Source organism: Panthera tigris, chromosome D1, assembly GCF_018350195.1.
Source record: "Panthera tigris isolate Pti1 chromosome D1, P.tigris_Pti1_mat1.1, whole genome shotgun sequence".
Classification (NCBI taxonomy): Eukaryota; Metazoa; Chordata; class Mammalia; order Carnivora; family Felidae; genus Panthera; species Panthera tigris.
In genome coordinates this window covers 65,073,758-65,094,459 of record NC_056669.1, presented here as the reverse complement: position 1 = coordinate 65,094,459, position 20,702 = coordinate 65,073,758, and the positions used below count along the sequence as shown (strand labels likewise).

General features: G+C 44.1%; 1 protein-coding gene and 1 long non-coding RNA gene across 11 annotated transcripts in view; one reads left to right on the top strand and one right to left on the bottom strand.

The window, feature by feature from the left end:
* The window catches only part of DENND2B (DENN domain containing 2B), a 177,917-nt gene that overhangs the window by 65,479 nt on the left and 91,736 nt on the right, over positions 1-20,702 (top strand). For 4 of the 6 annotated variants that reach the window (XM_042957454.1, XM_042957450.1, XM_042957449.1 and 1 more), the window contains one exon: positions 5,025-5,113. The gene's annotated coding sequence lies outside the window, so the exon portion shown is untranslated. Of the gene's footprint in view, positions 1-5,024; positions 5,114-5,649; positions 5,925-8,888; positions 9,007-20,702 lie in introns of those variants that run through there. The other 2 variants (XM_042957451.1, XM_042957455.1) reach the window with 2 other exon arrangements.
* LOC122230964 overlaps positions 1-20,702 on the bottom strand; it is a 36,011-nt gene that overhangs the window by 9,438 nt on the left and 5,871 nt on the right. Inside the window, exons 2-6 of one of the 5 annotated variants that reach the window (XR_006208016.1) lie at positions 15,111-15,285; positions 14,892-15,041; positions 13,597-13,729; positions 13,412-13,465; positions 12,977-13,061 (exon numbers count right to left, since the gene is read on the bottom strand). This is a non-coding gene — a long non-coding RNA (uncharacterized LOC122230964). Of the gene's footprint in view, positions 1-12,974; positions 13,062-13,411; positions 13,466-13,596; positions 13,730-14,891; positions 15,061-15,110; positions 15,286-20,702 lie in introns of those variants that run through there. The other 4 variants (XR_006208015.1, XR_006208014.1, XR_006208018.1 and 1 more) reach the window with 4 other exon arrangements.

Sequence of the window (20,702 nt, the reverse complement as noted above, 5' to 3'; positions counted from 1 at the left end):
CTGAATTTTTAATTTTTCCCTTCTAAACCACATTGCCACTCAGAGGTAGAAAAGGAAAACTGGAAAGCCCTAAAGGGCTCTTGTGTAAGTCTGCCTGCTCACATGGCGGCCAGAGCCCAGTATAGAAATGGGCAGGATACGTGCCTGATTTCCCTGTTACTTGGGTAGAACTAGCTGTCTTCGGTGGAGATGCTGCTAGACTCCAGTCTGGTGGGCACTGGGAGGCTTCTGAAGTACACGGCATCTTTTAGGCATTCTGGTATCCAACAACAGCTTACTTTTCTTGAATTCCTTTGATCCCAAAGTAAGGAGTGACTTTAAAAGATTTACTTTGCTCCTGTGTTTTCAGGTTTGGAATTTCAGTTGTTTTTAAAGAGATAAGAAAATACTATAAACTCTTCTAGGAACTAAATCTAGAATCTAATCATATATATATATATATACATATATATGTATGTATATATATATATATATATACACACACACATATATATACACATATATATACACACACACATATATATACACACACATATATATACACATATATATACACACAAACATATATATATACACACATACACACACACACACACATATACTCTTGGTACAGTGTAAGTCTATACACTCAAATTCCCTCATCTTATGGAGGAGACAGCTTCTGTATTTATTTTTTAAAAAGTCTTTTTCAAGGATCAATCTATTACATGAATAGATTGCCCACTGTGAATGAGATAATAAAGTTGGTAGACCTCATGGGGCTCACAACTGTGGGGGATACAGGGGTACAAGTGACAGTGATAAAGTGATATAAATATCATGATGAAGGCATCTTCAAACTGTTGTGGGATTGCAGACTAAGCAAACAGATTCTGCCAAGAGATCAGGAAATATTTCTCAGGGGAAGTGATAACGGAGTTGGGCCTTGAAAGCAGTAAGATTTTGCTTGTCGTAGAGGCGGAGGTAGGGAGGCGGATAAAGGTAACAGCATGAGCACTGGGGAGGGGCTGTAGGAGAGGAAAAACACAGTGTTCAGGGCATAGGTGGTGTGTGGTTGTTGTGCCAGTAGATGGGTGTGGGCAGCAGGGGAAGCATGGGCAGCAGATGAAGCCAGAAAGGATTTCAGATTTTGGTGCTAATGTATCTCATGAGGGGGTTTAGTCACACTGCTGTTACTGTTATTTAGGCTTTCCTTATTTTCCCCTCAAATAGTAGTTATATATATATATATATGTATACATATATGTATAAATGTATATATAAATGTATATATATATGTATGAATGTGTATGTATACATATACAAATATTTAGTAATGAAAAAAACATTTTTTTCAAACCTTTTATACTCCAAATTATAAAACATAAGATGATTTTTTTTAGGGAAAATGTATTTCTTGCAAGTACGGTGACCTACACAGTAGACATAAGAGAAAGCGTTTTTGTCCCTGAATGCTGCTGACCTGAGAGAACCTTCTCATGTATGGGAGTTGGGCCATTCCTGCATCCCGCTTGGTTTGGCAATGATACTGGTGGAGGAGTGCCTGTAATGGGTAATGGGAGAGGCTATAAAACCCTGGAGCGCGTCCCTAGAAGAGTGACCTTACGAGGAAATTTCTGGGAAACAAACCACAGGGAGACTTTACAGGAATTTTTGGTTGAGCCCACAGGCAAGGCACATAAGAAAAGGGGATGTAATTATAGTTTGTAAGCCTATGAAAAGAAACAATGAGTGACATGAAATAGCTGTTCTAAGTTTCTTCTTCCTGTAGGACAGGATGAAATGTGTGTGTGTGTTTTTTTTTTTTTTGCATTCATTCAGCAGACATTAATTGAGTGCCAGCTGGGATCTGGGCCCCATACTAAATGCAGGGAATATGGCGGCAAAAACAGTCAAGGTTCCTGCTCCTAAAGGAACTCATTGGGGAAAACTGACATTATGAAAAGGATGGATATATTTTGGTTAGAGATGATGGTGAGTGCTATGAAGGATAAATCCTCATTTAGATTGGAGGATTGTGGAAGACTTCTCTGAGGAGGTGAGAGTCCTGGTTGAGGCAAGGTAAGAGCCAGTTTGGCACATGGGGAGTGACACAGGCAAAGGGGAACAGCTTGGGGAAAATCTGGCCCTTGTAGCTGACACACTCAGGTGGAGGGCAGGAAATGTGCTGAGAGGAGGCTGGAGAAGGATCACAGGGCCTTCTAGGTCCTGGTAAGAATCAAGATTTCATCTAAAGTGCAGTGGGAAGACACTGAAATGTGTTAAGGAGGAAATGACATGATCTGATGTAAAAGGGTGATTCAGACAGCTGCATGGAGAATGGAGCTGTGAGGGCAAGAGTGAAAGCTGGGGCAATCCGGACATTTTTCAGTCATTAAGACGGGACTAGGGTGGCGGTGGAGGTGCAGAAAAATGGACGGATACATTTTGGAAAAAGAAATGTTTGGAATTGGTAAATGGATTGGATATGGAGAGGGGGAGGTGGGAATATGCAAGGGTATCTCCCAGATTTCTGGCATAGGTATGCATGCATGCCACTCAACAGATCCTAGAACACATGAGGTTGTAAGAGCCCTATCATTTGGGAAAGGTCAAACAGGATTGGTCTGAATCCAGCTGTGCAGGGGCAGCAGGGGGATTCAGCTGTCCTCTTGCTCTGCCTAGTGCAGAGAGCTTATACCTGTCACAGCACCCAAGCAGGGATTCTGGTTCTCCCATAATGGGGCCCTTACTGTGTCCCTTCCCCCAGAGGACAAGGCTCTAAAGAACCTCTGTGAACTCCAGCATGCCACTAGGGGGAGCATGGCCTGCATTCTGTTCCTGGTCTGTGGGGCTTTTTGAAGTTTGCATTACTTTAGAGTCCGACTTGTGTCTTTAGCCCTGGTCCTGGCCCCTCACAGTGCTTAGAAGAATGCCTGACATATGGTAGGTGCTGGATAAATATTTGTTGGTGCTAATACTGTAACTGAGTATTAGCTTGTTGTAGAAGTGGATGGGCATCACCTCTTCTTAGTGTGGGTACTTGGAAGTGGAGGGTCAGGAGGAGAGCAAAGGGATGCCTGTTGGGAATGGGAAGGGGAGAAGTTCAGTGACTTGATGGTGTTCCACTTGTCATTTCATTCAGTCTTTCTTTGCAGACATGGGGAACTAGGGCCTTTGAAGGATTCCCGAGCTGGTGTTTGGGTCAGGTCGGGCTTCTGTAGTGGGAAATTGGACCTGACCATTTTGAAGCTCTGATTGCTTCACTAAAGCAATAGTGCCCACCACTTAGGATTTATTTCCTGTTGGATTTTCTAACACTTTCCCTACCTTAGCTTCTGACATATATTTACTTTTTAAACTCAAGTCAATTAAAATCTTATTTTGATAATTTTGTGATATATCAGAGGTCAATAAAAGTCAAAAGGATTCTATAAAGGATCGCTGCATTAAAGATTCCATCAGGACCTCACTGGCAGTGTTTTTGGAAAGCAGCATTGAAAAATCTCTTACTTGGGGCACCTGGGTGGCTCAGTTGGTTAAGCATCTGACTTTGGCTCAGGTCATGATCTTGTTGTTCATGAGTTTGAGCCCCACATCAGGCTCTGTGCTGACAGCTCAGAGCCTGGAGCCTACTTCAGATTCTGTGTCTTCTTCTCTCTCTGCCCCTCCCCCGCTTGTGCTCTGTCTCTCTCTTTCAAAAAATAAACCAACATTAAATTAAAAAAAAAGAAAGAAAAAGAAAAATCTCTTCTTTAAGCCTCGGTGTTTTCCTCTTGGAGAGATAACAGAGGCCCTGGGTTTTGTTTGTCTGTATGTGGTGAAAACAGTAGAGATGAATGAAGTTCTTAGCTCAGTGCCCGACTTAAGGAGAATGCTTTTACATAGTCATCTCTTTTATGCCCATCCCAGCCCTATCAGTTGCCCATGGGACAGGTTTCATAGGTAGAAACTGGGAGGGTAGGTGACTTGCCCAAGGTCACATGGCTAGTTAATGGTGGAACCAGATACTGCCAAGGTCTTCTGACCCCCTGCTCCACCTGGTTTCCCTGCAGCCTTTCTGCTTACTACACAAAAGAGAGTTGAAAAGCTTTTGTACTCTTTCTAGATCTGTTATTTTCTGGTTCTGTGACCTGGGGCAAGTCATTTGACCTCTCTTTCAGATTTTCATCTCAATCTGTTAAATTAGATTTAATAACCTGTGATAATAGCAGTCCTAACTTTCAGGTCAGTTGTGTTGAACAGATGAGTCAAGATTTCTGAGAGTACTTCGAAAAAGTGTAAGGTAAATTATAGCTACAGGGCAAGACTTTTCCCTCTAATCTGTGTATCATTACCTTCTACAGCTCATAGATGCTATCATACAGTCTTCAGGCCAACAGAATGGTAGTCAGGTCTAATTCACAATGACTCAGAAAGATTCTCTGCCTTCCTCCTTGTATCTCAATACTGGCTATCAAAAAAGTTGTTAGTTTTTAAGATCAGATGGTAGTGTGCTTTAGTGGAAGGACACTGGACTAAAGAACAATGGACTGGCCTCTACTAGTTCTTTGACGGCCTAACTCACTAGCTGTGTAACTGTGGACTGAACATTTGATCTCTCTGAGCCTCAGTTTTCCCATGTATAAAATGGTAATAATATTGCTCAGTGTATTTCAGAAGGTTTGAGGGTCAGACAAAATAGTGCATATAATAGAAGGTCATGGGGCGCCTGCGTGGCTCAGTTGGTTGAGCATCCAACTGAGCTTGATCTCAGCTCAGGTCATGATCCCAGGGTTGCGGGATCACAAAGAAGAAATATACATGGGGGGATTGAATTGAGAGGGCCTGCTGTGTCCTAGACACTGTGCTGGCTCTTGGACAAAAATGATAGTATCCCTGGCTGTGACAGCAGCTCACAGACATCCAGGGGCTTTAGCTGCAGGTCTTGAGCAGGGCAGAGAGATGAGGTTGTGTTTGTATCTTGTTTGTTGCTTCTGCTATGACTCTGGACTTGTCTGGGACTCTTACTGGTCCTGACCTGGTGTCTTTCCTCTCTGTTGCAGGAAGATGAGAGACTGCTTGGGTATCAGCAATAGTACCATGAGTCCCTGCACTGGTTAAAGCCATCGCCACAACCTGGGCAGGCAGCAAGGTAAGTGGAGAGGCCAGTCCAGGCGAGCTCCTGGGATGTGAATACATTTCCGCCTCAAGTGCTGCCCGGAAAATCCCAAGTGCACAAACAAGTCAAGGCAATGCATCTGGGTCCTCCTACCCACACTCCAGGACCCAGAGGAAGGGCTTGCTTCCCCTCCCAAGTGCTCCAGCTAGCTCCCTCCCTGCTGGCCAGGCTTCTTCCAAGTTTAAAAAAAAAAAAAATGAGACACTAGAGGGGAGGAAAACAAGTCCACTCACTGTCTTTCCCTTCTCCCATCTTAACTGTTCAAGCAAGTTCCCAGGAGCTGCCCAGAGCTCTTGTTTGACTGGAAGGGAGGTAGGAGGAGTGGAATGTGTGCAAAACCCGAGCTGATCAAAAGACAGTGCTGTTTCATGGAAGCCTCCCAGAACTGAGAGCGGGAGAGAAGGGGGGGTGGAGGGGGAGAGAGGAGAGGAGACAGACAGAGAGAGAGAAAGAGAGAGAGAGAGAGAGAGAGAGAGAGAGAGAGAGAGAGCGCGAGCGCGAGCGCACAAGCGAGAGCAGGAGAGAGAGAGCAAGCCAGAGCACAGAGCACGCTGGCTGGCGAGAACAGGGTCTCCATGACAACTGGCCTGGCCGGCTAGAAGTGCTCTGCTCATTTGGCTGGAAGGAGCGCCACGAAAGGTCAGAGGAAGGAGCTGTGGGAAGCTCGCAGCAGGTATCGGAGCTTAAGAGAGTGGATTTTGGGGCCCCGGGCTCCCTTACAGACTGTGGTGTGAGCCAAACTCTGCCGAGAATGGAGTGGGCAGGAAAGCACCGGGACTTTCAGGTAAGGTCAGCTCCGGCTTGGATTGTTTTTTCTCCTTTCCTGGCCATAGTCTTGGGCTGTTTTCTGGGAGGCAGGGATAAGTCTGTACTCTCTGCTCAGGGTTTGGGGCTCAGGAATGATGTCATGCTCCAACAGTTGGATTCTATTAGCTTAAGGAGGAGGGAAACAGCCAATTTTCTTGACTTTGCAAATCTAGCTGATCTCACTCTTGCTGAACCTGAGGTGTTTAGACTTTTCTGTAGAAATCATCATCTTGTATTTAGCACAAAGGCTTAGGATATTTTACAGAAACAGTTTTTTTTTATATAGAAAAAGCAAGTTATCATCATTCCAGCATTGTGTTTGGAGTTCCTACGTGGAAACTCCAGTGTCTTTTGAGTGGCTTGGTTTGTTCTAGTGAACACTGTCTGTTTTGTCTCTTGGTGTTGCTATGTCTGACCTGTAGTGAAAAAAGGAAAAAGCTCCAATTAACTCAGCTAGGAGCTTGTGGTGAGTTCCCAGTCTGTGGAGCAGTTATTAGGACAGAGGGACCGTCTTAGGGATATCTGAGCTAGGGTCACTCTCTTCGTTTCTCCCTCAGGTAACTTGGAAAGAAGCAAGCTGTCCTCCTTCATTAATAAGGCCCATCACAGGCTTTGCTAAAGGAGGCTGGCAGGTGTGTGTGTGTTTTGGGCTGGGGGTGGGGGCTGTGAAGAGGTTTCCTATACAGATATCTCTGAGTGAGCTCTCAGTGGTGGCTGCTACTAGGTTGCCTGTGAAGACATGAGGCACGAGGTTGTGGTTGTGGAGACACAGTACTGAGGTACTGTGATGGATTCTTCAGGTTAATATTTTAACCAAATCTCAGAGCACGCACTGTCCACACTGTGCATTCCTGTTTTGTTTGTCCTATGCTTTGGTGAAACTTGTTCTGTCCCAGAGGAGTGGTGTGTGCTAAGCTCAGTGTGGCCTAGGAGAGGAGATCCTTCCAGAAAGGCACCTTTATAGGTGATGGGGTAGTTAGGTTCTCAGTGATCTTATTTGGAGCATTAATGCAGCAGACACTCCCTGCAGTGGAGACTTATCAGGAGATGTGCTTCCGCTTCAGCCATGTTACATCTCAAACTTACTGCTGGGCCTTAGGGAACATTGTGGATGCCTCTGGTTTCTCTGTGGGTTGAGGGAACAGCTGCTGTCCTGGCTCTTCGGTTTTTCTTCTTGAACTTTTTGAACAGAATGTCTTTTGTATTCTGGCAGACAATGAGGGGGCCTTCTGATTAACTTCGGGTCAGCTTGCCAGTAAAAGCACTGACCATGTCCCCAGTTTGGGCTCCCTGATTGTATACATGTATGCATCAGTATTGTGGCCTGAGGGTCCACAAGGGTGAACTCTGTGGCCCTGGACCTCAGATGGGCCACTGCTATAGTGATGCCTCCTTTTAATACACTCCCAGTGATCCTCCGCTTAGTTGAAACCTCTGTTTTGTTGGAAGCATATGGCATTGCACTGTTGGTTGGGATTTAAATTTGGGGGTGTGAGGAGGAGGCCTTTCTGAGTCAGTGGGCAGTGCAAATCCAGAATCCCACTTTTCTACTCAAGTGGCTGTGGTTGGGGTTCCTCTAACTTTATCACCCCCACACATGTGAAGAGGGTGAGCAGGTGGTCATTCTTTTGATGTAGCAGAATGAGTACTGGATTTGAGGTGAGGAGACTTAGGTCCATGGTCAGGTTCTGCTACTTGCCATCAAGGTGGCCATGGGCAAGACCATTAACCTATGTGACCTTTAGATTTATTAGCTCTGAGATGAGAGATAATGATATAACTACTTTAACAGGTCTGTTGGGAGGAACAAAAATGAGGTAATTTCCGTGAAAGTGGGGCACCTAGGTGGTGCAGTCAGTTAAGTGTCCGACTCTTGATCTCCGCTGAGGTCATGATGTCACAGTTTGTGAGTTTGAGCCCTGCATCAGGCTCTGTGCTGATGGCATGGAGTTGGCTCGGGATTCTGTCTCTCCTTCTGCCTGCCCCTCCCCAACTTGTACTCTCTCTCTCTCTCTTTCTCTCAAAATAAATAAGCTTAAAACAATTTCTATGAAAGTAATTTTAAGCAAGTCAAGTCCTGTAAAATGTGAGATGTTGTGAATTAAAGCTTGAATGACGGCCCCATTCTCTTCTGGAAAGGCATTTTGCCTCTCTGTTCTGGTTTCCCAATTTATAAAGTGCCCTATTCTTTTGTGCATTTATAAATAAAAATGAGAAAAAACCTTTAAAAAGTCCTTCGAGATATTAAAGGAAATAAATGATGCTTTCTTTGGGAAATAGAAGAGTGATGTTCACTGCAGGTTTGAGCCTCATAAATGATGCTTCAGAGATGAAGCTTTCTTTGCTTAGGTTACCCGACTCATGTGTTTAGTATAGAAGAGAAGGATTCGAAGAGACCCTTCGCTTTTCCAGTGTCCCACAGCTAACTACCTGGCAGTTATGGTATACATTTCAGTAGCTGGAAGAGAGGCTTCTGATTGTTAGGGCTGGTTCCCTCATTCTGCTAGCTGGGTTCTGGGTCTGAAAGACAGGGTTTAACCGGCAGGCAGAGTTATCACTCTGAAAGGCTCCTTGGGGGCTGGGCAGCTCTTTCAGGAACCTGTATGGCTACAGCTTAGAGGGAAACAAGAAAGAAATGAGGAAGTGGGAATTTCAAGGGCAGAGATTCTTGATATGCATTGGGACTATGCCAAGGAACAGAAAAGCAGGGGTGGGGAGACTTCAGGAAAGGGCACCCAGATCTGTTCTCAGGGAGTGTGTAGGGCTCATGGCATGCCAGGTGGGAACACAGGGAGAGACCTGGCCCCCCATTTGGCAGCCTCAGCTTTTGTAGCAGGACAGGGCAAGCTTCCATGCCCTGGAGTAGGCTCTGGGAAGAAGCCCCTGGGAAGACCCTGAGGAGACAGATCTGTTATTGTTTAACAACAGAGCCTTTTTTCAGGTGAATCCATCATAGTAGCCTCTCAGGCCCGACAATGAAGTGGTCCCAGAGAAGTGGTCCGTAGCTTAGATTGGGGCTGCAGCTGGTTCCCACTTCTGCTCAGTCCAGCTTCCCAGAGGTGAGTCACACATTGGATGGATCCCTCCATATTCTTTAAGGATTAAAAAGTAACGTTCCTGTTCTCACTCCCTCTCTCCCCCTTCCTCTACTGCCCTTCCTACATACTCTCCCTCTGGGCTCCCTCTCTCTAAAATTAGAATAATCAGTTACCCAAGGAAGTTGAAACTTTGAAATGCCTTCGAGGACAGGCCTAGGGCATCCTGAATTCTGCTGGCTCTACCCTGTCCCTGGAATGGAGGGTGTGGGTTTACAGTATGCAGGGGTGCCTCTGACTCCAGATATCTTGGCAACACTGCTGAGTTATAAGTAAGAGAGGCTGTGCTCCGTGTCTACCTAATCTGATTCTAAGAACTACTTTGGGGAGGACCACGGGGAGGAGGTGGAAGGGTCAGAGTCTGGGACTGCCAGAACACCTCCCTGCAGGCAGGTGAGGCTGAGAGACTGAAGAGCATGTCTTCTTGTTGCTTCTCTTTGTCTGTTATGTGTCACTGTCCTGGAGTCTCCTGATTTCCAGTGTTGGGCCCAAGAGAGTTTGCCGAGGCAGTCAAGCGAAGGGAATGTGTATCTGAGCCTATAGGAGTCCAGGCAGCCGCCCTGCAGAGTGTTGGCTTGGCCTCCCTTCTGAGCCTTTACATTAGCTTGGAAGAAGAGGGTGTTTAGGGTGGACAGGGGTGGGGGAGGGGGAAATCTGCTGGCAGATAATTGAGTTCTTTGAGTTAGAGTAACCATGGAAAGTGGAGAAGGGGCCAGGAGGGCATGAAAGAAAAAAAAAAAAATTACCATCTGGCATAGTCTGCAGAGAATTCTCTATAAAGCCTAAGGGAGAACTTGCATTAGTGAGTGCCTTCTCCTGGGGATGGGGAGGGAGATTCTGAGCATCTATTTTTGGCTTGGGAGGAGGCACTGTGTGCATCTATCTCAGTAGGTGGGTGCAGTAAAATGCTGGGTGCATCTATCTTAGGGGAATATGCTGCATAATATTGCCTGATAGGAAAATCCCCAGTGTCTCTGTTTCCGCCTGTAAGACCTAGAAAACTTGCCTGTGTGTATTTGTGTGTTGAGGGGAGAGGAGGATGTTAAATGAGTTTAGACCTCATTGTAGGATTTCTCCAAAGATCCCTTCTCTTAGTATTTCTGGCTCTGATATACTGTTCTTGAAGGGCTATTGAAATGATCACAATATTCTCATCTAAAAACTGCCTATATGTTAGATTGCACTGTATCTATAAAAGGTGAATTATATATGCAATTAGGGTATGAAGGCTTCTTAATGAAAGCTGACCTGTTCTAAGTGTTTGTCGTATAAACCACCCATTTCTCAAAGATACAGACTCCTCTTCTGTGTGACTTGTCTCTGAAGGGGTTTGTATATGAGCTAGAGATTGACTAATGAGAAGCAGTACAGTGAATGAAGGACTGTTTGACCCTGGGGAAAATGAAATGAACTGGGAGTTAGGGGAGACAAGATCTGAAGCAGTAGGAAAACTAGAAGGAAACAGGAGAAAGGCCCTGGGCAAGGGGACTGGGGAAAGGTAGTTCTGAGGGGAAGCAGGGGAGATAGAAGGTAGTTCTTGGGCTGCTCTAGGAGGCCTTTACAATTTAGCAGAAGGCTGGCCTGTCCCCGGGGGACCCAATGAGACAGCGTTGTGTCCTGAGAGGCCGGCATTGGAGTTGACACCCCTGTTCATTTGCTCTTGGGCTCAGAGGCATCTCTGGTACCCATATGCCCTCTTAGTCTGTTCACCCATTTTTTCAGTGAATACAGAGTGGCTAGGCCAAGGGCTGGGGAGGGTCTAGATAGTAGCAAGTGAGGGACTTATCCCATATATATATTATGTTAGATGTTGTAGTTATTTCCTCCCCAAAGTGAGCCTCTGTGTGTTCGACTAAGAAAGAAGAAACAAAGACCCGCTGAAGTTTGGCGTTTTGCAGGTAGGGTTAATGATCATCTCATGCGTTAGGCTGGGAAGAAGGAGGAATAGCCAACTCTTAGACTCTGATGTGAAGTACTGTTTGAATGATGGACGAAAGCCAACTATAAAGGACTGGAAATATGAGGAGGGAGAGGGTTCTAGGTCTCTGTTGAAGTTTCTCTGAGAGTGTCAGTGAATTGGGTGTGGGAGGATAGGAAAAGGGAAAGGGAAAAATTGGAAAGAAAACTATATAGTCAGCTAGTTTTCAGAACTCTTTAGCCTTGTTAGAGGAAGTGAATTTTGGTGTGCTCACTTACGTCTTGGAACACAGCTCCCTGATGGAGTTCTGACAGCTAAATATCATAGATTGCTTTTAAATGAATCAACCTGCAATGTGTTTGTTCAGCTCTCAGTGACTCTTGATGCTCAGTGCGTGTGTGGTGGAATGGACCACTTGCACTTACTGTGAGTGTCTCAGTGCAGCAAGGTGTGGTAACGAAGAGCTGGTGCCCAAGGGTCTTACATGCCTAGGTTTAGAACCTGCCATTACAGTTACTGGCTGTGTGACCTTGGACAAGTTGTTTAATCTCCCTGAGCCTCCCTTTTCTGTGAGGCATCTGTGAAATGTATAATAGTAGTACTTAGCTTGTTAGCATTGTGCCAAGGAGTGAATGAAATGACACCTGTAAGGCTCTCAGCCAGTGCCTGGCACCTAGTAAAGGTTCGGTGCTTTCCATTATCATTATCAACTTAGTGCAGCATTTTGAAGAGTACAGCAGGGGTCTCTCTCTTTTTTTTTTTTCAAAGATTTATTTTGAGAGAGAGAGAGAGAGAGAGAGAGTGAGAAGGGGGAGGGGCAGAGGAAGAGGGAGAGAGAGAATCCCAAGCAGCCCCCACGCTGTCAGCACACAGCCTGATGTGGGGTTCAATCTTACAAATCGTGAAATCATGACCTGAGTTGAAACCAAGAAGTTTCGACTGAGCCGCCCAGGTGTCCCTATACTTTGCATTTTATTCACCTTTCTGACACCTGGGGAGAGTCTCCACAGTGGTCCTTCTCACCCCAGCTTCAGAGGCTCTGCTTTACCCTCCTGTAGGATGCATACCCTTCACTGTCATGACAGACTAGAACTGCTTCTTGCCAGTTGCTTCCTGGCAGCCTGCCCAGTCAGGGCCCTAGGTCCTCCTTCCCCCAACATTGGGCGCCCTTCACAAGCTGCTGTTGGTCCTTCTACTTCCATGAATCCTACCTGTGTATCCTTTAAGACCCTTTGCAGCCAGCTCTGGAAGCTTGTAGTCTGGCTCGTCCTCTTAACTATCTGTGGATCTCTGGCGAGTTAACCTTTGTAAACCTTAGTGTCTGCATCTGTAAATTGGGAATAATCTTACTCCTTTCAAAGGTTTGTTGTAAGGGTTAAATGAGTTAATTTTTTTAAATAATTTTTTTAAATGTTTACTTATTTGGGGGGGGAGGGGCAGAGAGAGAGGGAGACACAGAATGTGAAGCAGGCTCTGAGCTGTCAGCATCGAGCCTGATGTGGGACTTGAATCCATGAACCATGAGATCATGACCTGAGCTAAAGTCGGATACTTAACCTTCTGAGCCACCCAGGTGCACCAAATTAGTGAATTTATATAAAGCACTTAGCTTAGTTGCTGGCACAAATATGCTTTCAGTAATTGTTAGCTGTAATTGTTGTTTGAGAACTGTCTCTCCTGTGAGTTCCTCGGCCTCCATATAGCAGTACAGAGAGCCCTGGCCAGGTGGTCAGCAGATCTGAGCTTTAGTCCTGGCTCTGTTGGTGACTTTTGGGTGACCTTGGGGAAGTAACCTTGGCTTCTCTAGGCTTCAGTTTCCTCTTCTAGAAAGTGGGGGGTTTAGATACAGTGTTTTCATTGACATTTTGACTTGACTCTTAAATGCATATGTCTTGTCTTTCCAACTAGATTCCCTGAAGTTCTATAAAATTATTCCCCAAATTGGCCAACATATATTGCTTATGCTTAAAAAATATTTGCATAGCTTTTTTTTTTTTTTTTTTAATCCTATCAGCTGGATTCTAGAAAGCATTTGACTTGGTTCTCATAACTTGGAGCCTGGAATCTTGCTCTCAGATGCACAGGGCTTGGTTGTAACAACCTGCAAAGAGGTTCCAGCCTTTAGTAAGTTAGAAAATCTACCAGGTTAGTAAGAAAGGAGGTGGGTTTCACTTGGTCCTCCTGGGGAAATTTTGGTTGACAGATGTTTAGGGTACTTATTTGTTCTGCTGTATAGACTCAGATCAGCTTTGTGAATAAGTACTGCCATCACTATTTCCTTCTCTCTGTGGAGAAAAATGTCAGTGTTTCCTTCAGGGTTTGAAGCGAGCCATTGGTGCTCAAAGAAAAACCTGTGTGTTACGAGAAGAGCTGTCTAATGAAAGAGTGACATTTAGAGCCTGGGCTCCGGAGGCAGACAGTAGGGGTTCATATTCTGGTTCTGCTACTTACTAGTTCTGAGATCTTGGGTAAGTTATGGAGCCTGTCCATGCCCCAGCTCCTTTTCTGTGAAACAGAAGTGCTAATTGTATTATTTTGTAGTGTTGTGGTGAGGCCTAAGTGTCACGTGCTTAGCATAGTACCTTGTATCTGATGCTGAATGAAATGTGAGCAATTACTGTTATATATCTTATTACCTTGTAAGCCAAGCAGAGTTTGTTTCCGAATGGTTGGTTTGTCTGGTTTGTTCTGCTGAGAAATGTGGAGCGATGTTCCCTTGCTCCATGTTTTGGGCAGACATCTAGTATCAGCAGAGCAGTAATAAGTGTCCTGCAATCAGTATATAGATTGTAGCTCTTGTACTTTGCTTTTGTAAAGAAATATATAAACCAGAAAGAGAATCTGAGCCAAAAGAGCATGTAGGTTTAAAGGACCCTTTTTGATGAGTAACACATGTTATATGGCACTGGAGTTAGGGGCATGGTAGAACCCTGGGTAAAAGAGGAAGATGGGAAGTGGGATGACAGAAAGTAGAGCTAGGTAATGAAGAGTGGCAAGTATCTCTGAGCAAGTGGGAGTGGCTATGACAGTAAGCCCCACTGAGAAGCTTTATCTTCCCTGTAGGTACGTTGACTCCTCAGCCCCAGGTGAGACTTGCCCCCACACCCCACAGTGCTCACTCTGATCGATCTCAGAGGAATGGTGGATTGGGATGAGGCGGCTCTAATCTGTTCCTAACTAGAATGAGTAGCATGAGTAGCTCGGTGTGTCTTATCTACAAGTATAATTACAAAGAGATTTCCTTTTCCAGCTGTAAGAAACAGGAACTTTTGCTGCCAAACTTAGCAGCATGTTTTAAGTCCTTCAAATCTCCTCTGAGTGCTACCAAAGCTCTCAGCTTTGTTGTTATCTCTTGTTGAAATATAGCCTGGAAAGGTCATATCAACAGTGCCAATTTATGGGCCTGCTGAACCCAAGCAGGCCTAGGGCAGAATGGGGAGTTCCTGGGAGTAGGTGTTTCACAGATTTTCCCTTTGAGTTAGGCTGTTTATAATTTAAGGTTCTTTGTGCTTTAGAGAAGACCAAACTCTGAAGATTAGGGTCAAACATTGTATTTCTTCTGCAGTTTTACTTGTGTAGGCAGGCGCTCAGACTCTACAATAGCTCCCTGTATGGCTGGGAGAGGCTCAGCCTTGATGGGACTTACGGCTGCCAAAACCATGCCTGGCACTCCTTATAGGAGGTAAGTTTTCTTGGCACAAAGTTATGCCAGAATCCTTCACCCCATTTAGTTTATTAGCAGTTTTTGACCTATCGTGTGTTCTGAAGGGGTGATTAAAAGTGGCCAAGAGCACATGGTATAGAAACCACACATGGAGATTTTGCACTCATCTGAGGAGAAAAAGGTCAGATCTGTGTGTGCATATACAGTACTCTGTCACTTGGTAAAACAGATACAAATAGGGAAAGGAAACTAAAGAACTTAACTGACCTCAGCATCTATAAAGAAGCGTGGTACTTGAGTGCCAGAGGAAAATACCTGGGACAGCTGAGGTGAACTTGGCGATGGCAGTGACCTTGGTTGGCAGTCTGTGACTTGACCAACTCAGCTGCTGTGTTCAGAGAATTGAGGCTTTGGAATCTAGGAATGGAAGAGAGCACTGAAATTTTTTATTTTCTTTGCCTCCCTCTAACCCCCTGATTCACTCACCAGTCTGGGTTCAGATGCACATGGAAAGATTGCCAGATAAATTGCCGTTTTTGAAGTGGTATGGGCAGCACTGTCCTCTCTGTGTCTCTGTGTCTCTGTGTCTCTGTGTCTCTGGGTTTGAGTCCTCACTGCTGCTCAGGAGTGAGTTACTGCTCACCTGTGCTGGAAGAGCTGGCTGGGAGGAGACGGGTGGTAAAAAAGGCAGTGATGGTAGTAAGAAGCCATGGAGACAGTAACACCTCTGACATCATCCCAGGCCCTGAGAGTAGTTAATGTTTTGTCAGCAGGGGAGTTGGGATGACTGTGTTCCCCAAGAGTTTATTTCTCCTCAGCCTTAAAAAAATTAATTAAGAAATTAAAGTATAGTTAACATACAATGTTATGTTAGTTTCAGGTGTACAGCATAGCTATTTGACAATTCTATACATTACTCAGTGCTCACCACGCCAAGTAGTCACCATCTGTCACCACACAAGGATATTACAATATTAGTGAATATTTTCCCTATGCTGCACTTTTTATCTCCATGATGTATTTATTTTGTAACTGGGAACTTGTGCCTCTTAATCCCTCTTATCTATTTCACCCATTCCTCCACCTGCCCCCGCCTCTGGCAACCACCAGTTTATTCTCTGTATTTAAGAGTTTGTTTTTTGTTGTTGTATGTATGTTTGTTTGTTGCATTTTGTATATTCCACATATAAGTGAAATCGTATGGTATTTGTCTTCCTGTGTCTTATTTCACTTAGCACTATATGCTCTAGGTCTATTCATGTTGTCATAGATGCCAGGATCTCATTATTCTTTATGGCTGAGGAATATTCCAAAGCGTGTGTGTGTGTGTGTGTATGTGTGTACCATATCTTTATCCATTCATCTTTTGATGGACACTTGAGTTGCTTCTATATCTTGGCTATTGTAAATTGGGACAACCACTGTGGAAAACAGTATGGAAGGTCCTCAGAATTAAAAACGGAAATACCGGGGCGCCTGGGTGGCTCAGTCAGTTGAGCGTCCGACTTTGGCTCAGGTCATGATCTCATGGCTTATGGGTTTGAGCCCCGTGTCAAGCTCTGTGCTGACAGCTCAGAGCCTGGAGCCTGCTTCAGATTCTATCTCTCTCTTTCTTCCCCTGCTTGTGCTCTCTCTCTCTCTCTCTCAAGTAGAAATAAACATTAAAAAAATTAAATTAAAAAATGGAAATATCATCTGATCCAGTAATTCCACTAGTAGATGTTTACCCAAAGAAAGCAAAAGACTAACTTGAAAAGATATATGCACCCCTATATTTATTGCAGCATTATTTGCAAGAGCCTTTCTCTTTTTACTTTACACTCTTTCCTGGAGATTCCATCTTCTGCTACCAGGTAGAGAAGTAAGGTGTGGGGTGTGTGTGTCAAACTCTGCACCTCTTGTTTAGAAACTTTTTATTTATTCATTCATTTATTTATTAAATGTTTATTGAGTACCCATTCTGGTCTAGGCACTGTTCTATATGTAGAGATGACTGAGACAGCAAAGTATATGTGTCATGGAGCTTAAAATGTTTGGGGTAGCAGTCAGTAAATAAGTAAACAATAAATGAGATAATGATAGTGACATGAGCTATGAAAGAAATAGTGGTGATGTAAAAGAGAGAGAGTAGCAGGAACTTGAAAGCTATTAAAAGAGGAGTTAGAGAAAGTCTCTCTGAGAATGGGACATTGGAGCTGCAAGTTCAAGCACAAAAAGAAATTGTGAATGTTCAGGTTTGGGGCATGTACATTTCTGGAGGAGGGAACAGTAAGGGCAAAGGCCCTGAGGTAGGAAAGAGCTTGGCATGTTGAAAGAACATGAAGTTCATTGTTAGAATATAAGGAGCCAGTGATTATAAGGGCATAAAATGTTGGTAGAGGCTAGTTCAGGTACAGCCTTTTGGCCATGGTAAGGAGTTTTGAGAACCAATGTGAAGGGTGTACATTCTAGGTCTGTGGCACGACCAGAGATAGGATGTCAAAATGTGAAAGGGATGGCTAAGAGGAACATTGGATTTGATTGAGAAGAATCAAGAAAAAATATGGGGAAATTGAGGGGGATCTGGAGTGGGGATAGGCCTAGCTAATTAGCTAAAAGAAGTGGAATAAGTATAATTCCATGCTGCATAATTCTTGGGATCAAGCAATATATGTTTTAAAAACTGCTGTATATTTTAGGTTTGTGGTATATCATTAGTAGAATGCTTTCTGTATTCCAGGCATTGTATTACACCAGGCATTTTTACTTACATCATTTCAGTAAATTCTCACAATCATCTTTGAGTGAATTTGCTGATGTTTTGATGTCTACATATGAGGAACTGAGAGTGGCTGACTTGCTTAAAATCCAAATCTAAGTCTGTCTGATTCCAAAGGATATGCTCCTTTTATACCTCCACTCTAATTGGTATACCAACTGTACTTTCTTTTAGTTATCTAACATACTTCATGTGCATTTTCCCTCTGAATTGTTATGTGTTGTTTACTGTTATGTTCTGCCATCTATCCATTGGGAGCTAGGATAGATTTTGGATGTTTGTCAATTTTAATGAGTTCTTTTCAACTTTCTCTGAAAGGAGTACCTGGTTAAGTATGGAGAATTCCATTCCAAATAAAAAACCGGGGAGGCTGGGGGTAGGTGGCAAGACTCAGAAGCAGATAACCTGAATCATAACTCTTTGGGTAGGAGAAGTGATGGTCTTTTTCATTAACAATATTCCACAAGTAGTTAGATATCTTAGATTACGATTCCTTCTGTTTTATAGTAAAAAGATAGAATTTGTTTTGGGAAAATATAACTAATTTTCAGTAAATTAGCATTTGTAAATAAACTATGATTTCCTAGTTCACAGGTTTCTTTTAGAATCTCAAAGTTCATTAGAAATGTTTGAGGAAATAAATTTATCAGGCCACAACTTTCACTTGCTGGAAATTGAACATTGACTAGTTTCTATTGGTGGATACTTCCTTTTTTGAAGGATTGATCCTGTTTGGATTCTATAAAGCAAGGGTCAGGATTCTGAAATGAAAATGTGTGGGCTGTTTGTAAACTCTCATTCCTCGGTGTTCATGAGATCTGTGTTCAGCCTTGTCAGCCAGCTTAGATGGAATAGTTTGAAGGGCAGAGCAGGGTGAGATTGAATTTCAGATTTAGCATGGATTCTTGACACACAGAGGAATTTTCTTTTGTAATGGGATTCTGCTTTCCTGTCTCCCCTGTCCCTGTCTGTTTTAGTAACCACTTTGCTTCTGGAGGAAAAGATGTGTGGTTAGGAAAGATTCCTGTAGACAACGTTTTTATCTTTAGCACTGATTCGCTGAGCAAACATGAGATGCTCACCTACCATGAGTAGGTACATACAGATGAATTAGGGGTGAGGCTAAGAAGATTGGTTTGGTCAGATCTTTAAGGGCTAGAACCTTCAGGTACTGGAGAATCCTTCTTTTGAAAATAGGAAAGGAACACAATTGGATTTGGTTGGTAGAAAAGAAACCTGTGAGACCATGTGGAAGATAGAATGGGGGTGGGAGGAAACTTGTCTTACTGGGTATAACTAGTGAGGGCAGTATTCCAGTCTCTCACAGCTTATTTAAAACTGAGTATAAGGGAAGTCTGGAGGATCTGAACTCCAGATTGTAGGTTTTCAGACTTGAGAGGGGCTCCAAATTCACCTGGAGAGCTAGTTTCCAATTCAGTAGATCTGGAGTGGGGGCTGGGGGTGTGCATTTTTAACAAGTTTCTAAGTGCTGCTGCTGGTTGGGAACCACTGCGTAAGAGGCTCAGCAGCTGAGATTCAAAAAGGGTGTGAGGGCCAGATGTAATCCGTATGCCTTCTTTCAGTGACCTAGAATTTCACGTCTATACTTTAGAATCTCTTGGGTGGCTTACCACTGTAATGTCAACAAAGCCCAGTAAAGGTCCATGCCCTCAGTCACAGTGACTCTTCTCACGATATCCATATCACTTCCGGATGAGGTTTCCAGCTGAGTGCTTGTCTCTAAGCAGCTGTTTGACTTATTTTTGGAAAATGCCCATCCTGGCCACTTGATTCTATTAGGAGAGATGACATTTATGCCAGGATGAGCTCCCACCTTGCCCTTTAGCACACCCCCTGGTTGGCAGGACTGTTTTAGGGACTGCCGTCAGGCTTAGTTCTGAGTGTGTTCTGTTGATTAGCCAGGTTTACACAGGACATGCCTGGGAGATTATCTCTTTAGCCCAGGAGTTGAATTTCCAGGACAAAGTCCACAGTTGGCAGCTGATAGGCTGAGAACACCTGGAAGAGAGGATTTCACTTGGCTTTCACTTAGCCAGGCCTCTCAGTGCCTCTTCCCACAGAGGTCGGGTGTTCTACTTGTCTGCTGCCCATGTGGGTATCTTTGGGATGCCTCTCCCAGAGCAGTGTCGCTCCAAGCAGTGCTCCCTTGCTCTCTGTTTCAGGATCTGTGGCTTCATGTGAGACACTTGAGTGAATAATCATAAGCTGCCCTCTCTTCCTTGAGGTTCTCATTTCTTGAATCACTGTCTGTGCTTGCTTCTCTCCTTGGGGAAGGATCTCCATTTTCTCCTCTATGGTAGGTGACTCTTAGGTTTTCCCTGACACCCCCCTTTTCTTAGCTTTGCTCATTAGTTCAGCACAGTTGTAGAATTCTGTTTCAGTATGGGAAGAGATATTAAAGGTTACCTGACCTAGCACTGCCCAACCTTTTTCTTACCCTGCACACACAAGAAGTGATAACTTTTGCAAGGCACGTTGGGATAACAGGAGGAGGCTCCTGGTAGCGCTGAGCCCCAGTGCTGCCCTGGGGCTTGAAGGAGTCGCAGTGTCTACACAACCATAACCCATTCTTGGCATTGTGGTTGGGAACTCTGGTCCAGTCCCACTTGCGTCAGAGTCCCACTTGCGTCAGGTGAGAAAACCGAGCGCCCAAGGTGCGGAGCCAGGACGGGGAATTGACTTTTGATTCAGGGCTTTGCTGTAAGCATTTCACAAGAACTATAATGTGTTACAATTTCAAATTAGTAAGCGTGCATGAAACTATCTCAGGTTAATTTTTCTTTAAGACCTTTTTTGGTGGGGGGCACCTGGGTGGCTCAGTTGGTTGAGCATCTGACTTCTTGATTTTGGCCCAGGTCATGAACTCATAGTTGGTGAGATCGAGCCCTGTGTTGGGCTCTGTGGTGACAGCGTGTACTTGGGATTCTCTCTCCCCCAATCTCTCTCTGCCCCTCTGCCACTTGCTCTCTCTCTCTCAAAATAAGTAAATATTTTTAAAAAGTATTTTTTTAATAACAAAAGTAATACATTTGTTCTGTAAACTTTTACACAATAGGAAAATACATGTTGGAATATGAGCCTTTCCTATAAACTGGTGCCCCAGGAGTATAATCACTGTTAACAGTTTCCTCTACAATACATTTATATAAACATTTATTTTATTTTTATAAAAATGATTATATTCTAACCAAAAATGGAAAATAAAAAGTATTGGCGAGGATGTGGAAAAATTAGGATCCTCATACACTGCTGGTGGGAATATAAATGGTACAGCTGTTGGGGAACAAATTCAAAAGCTA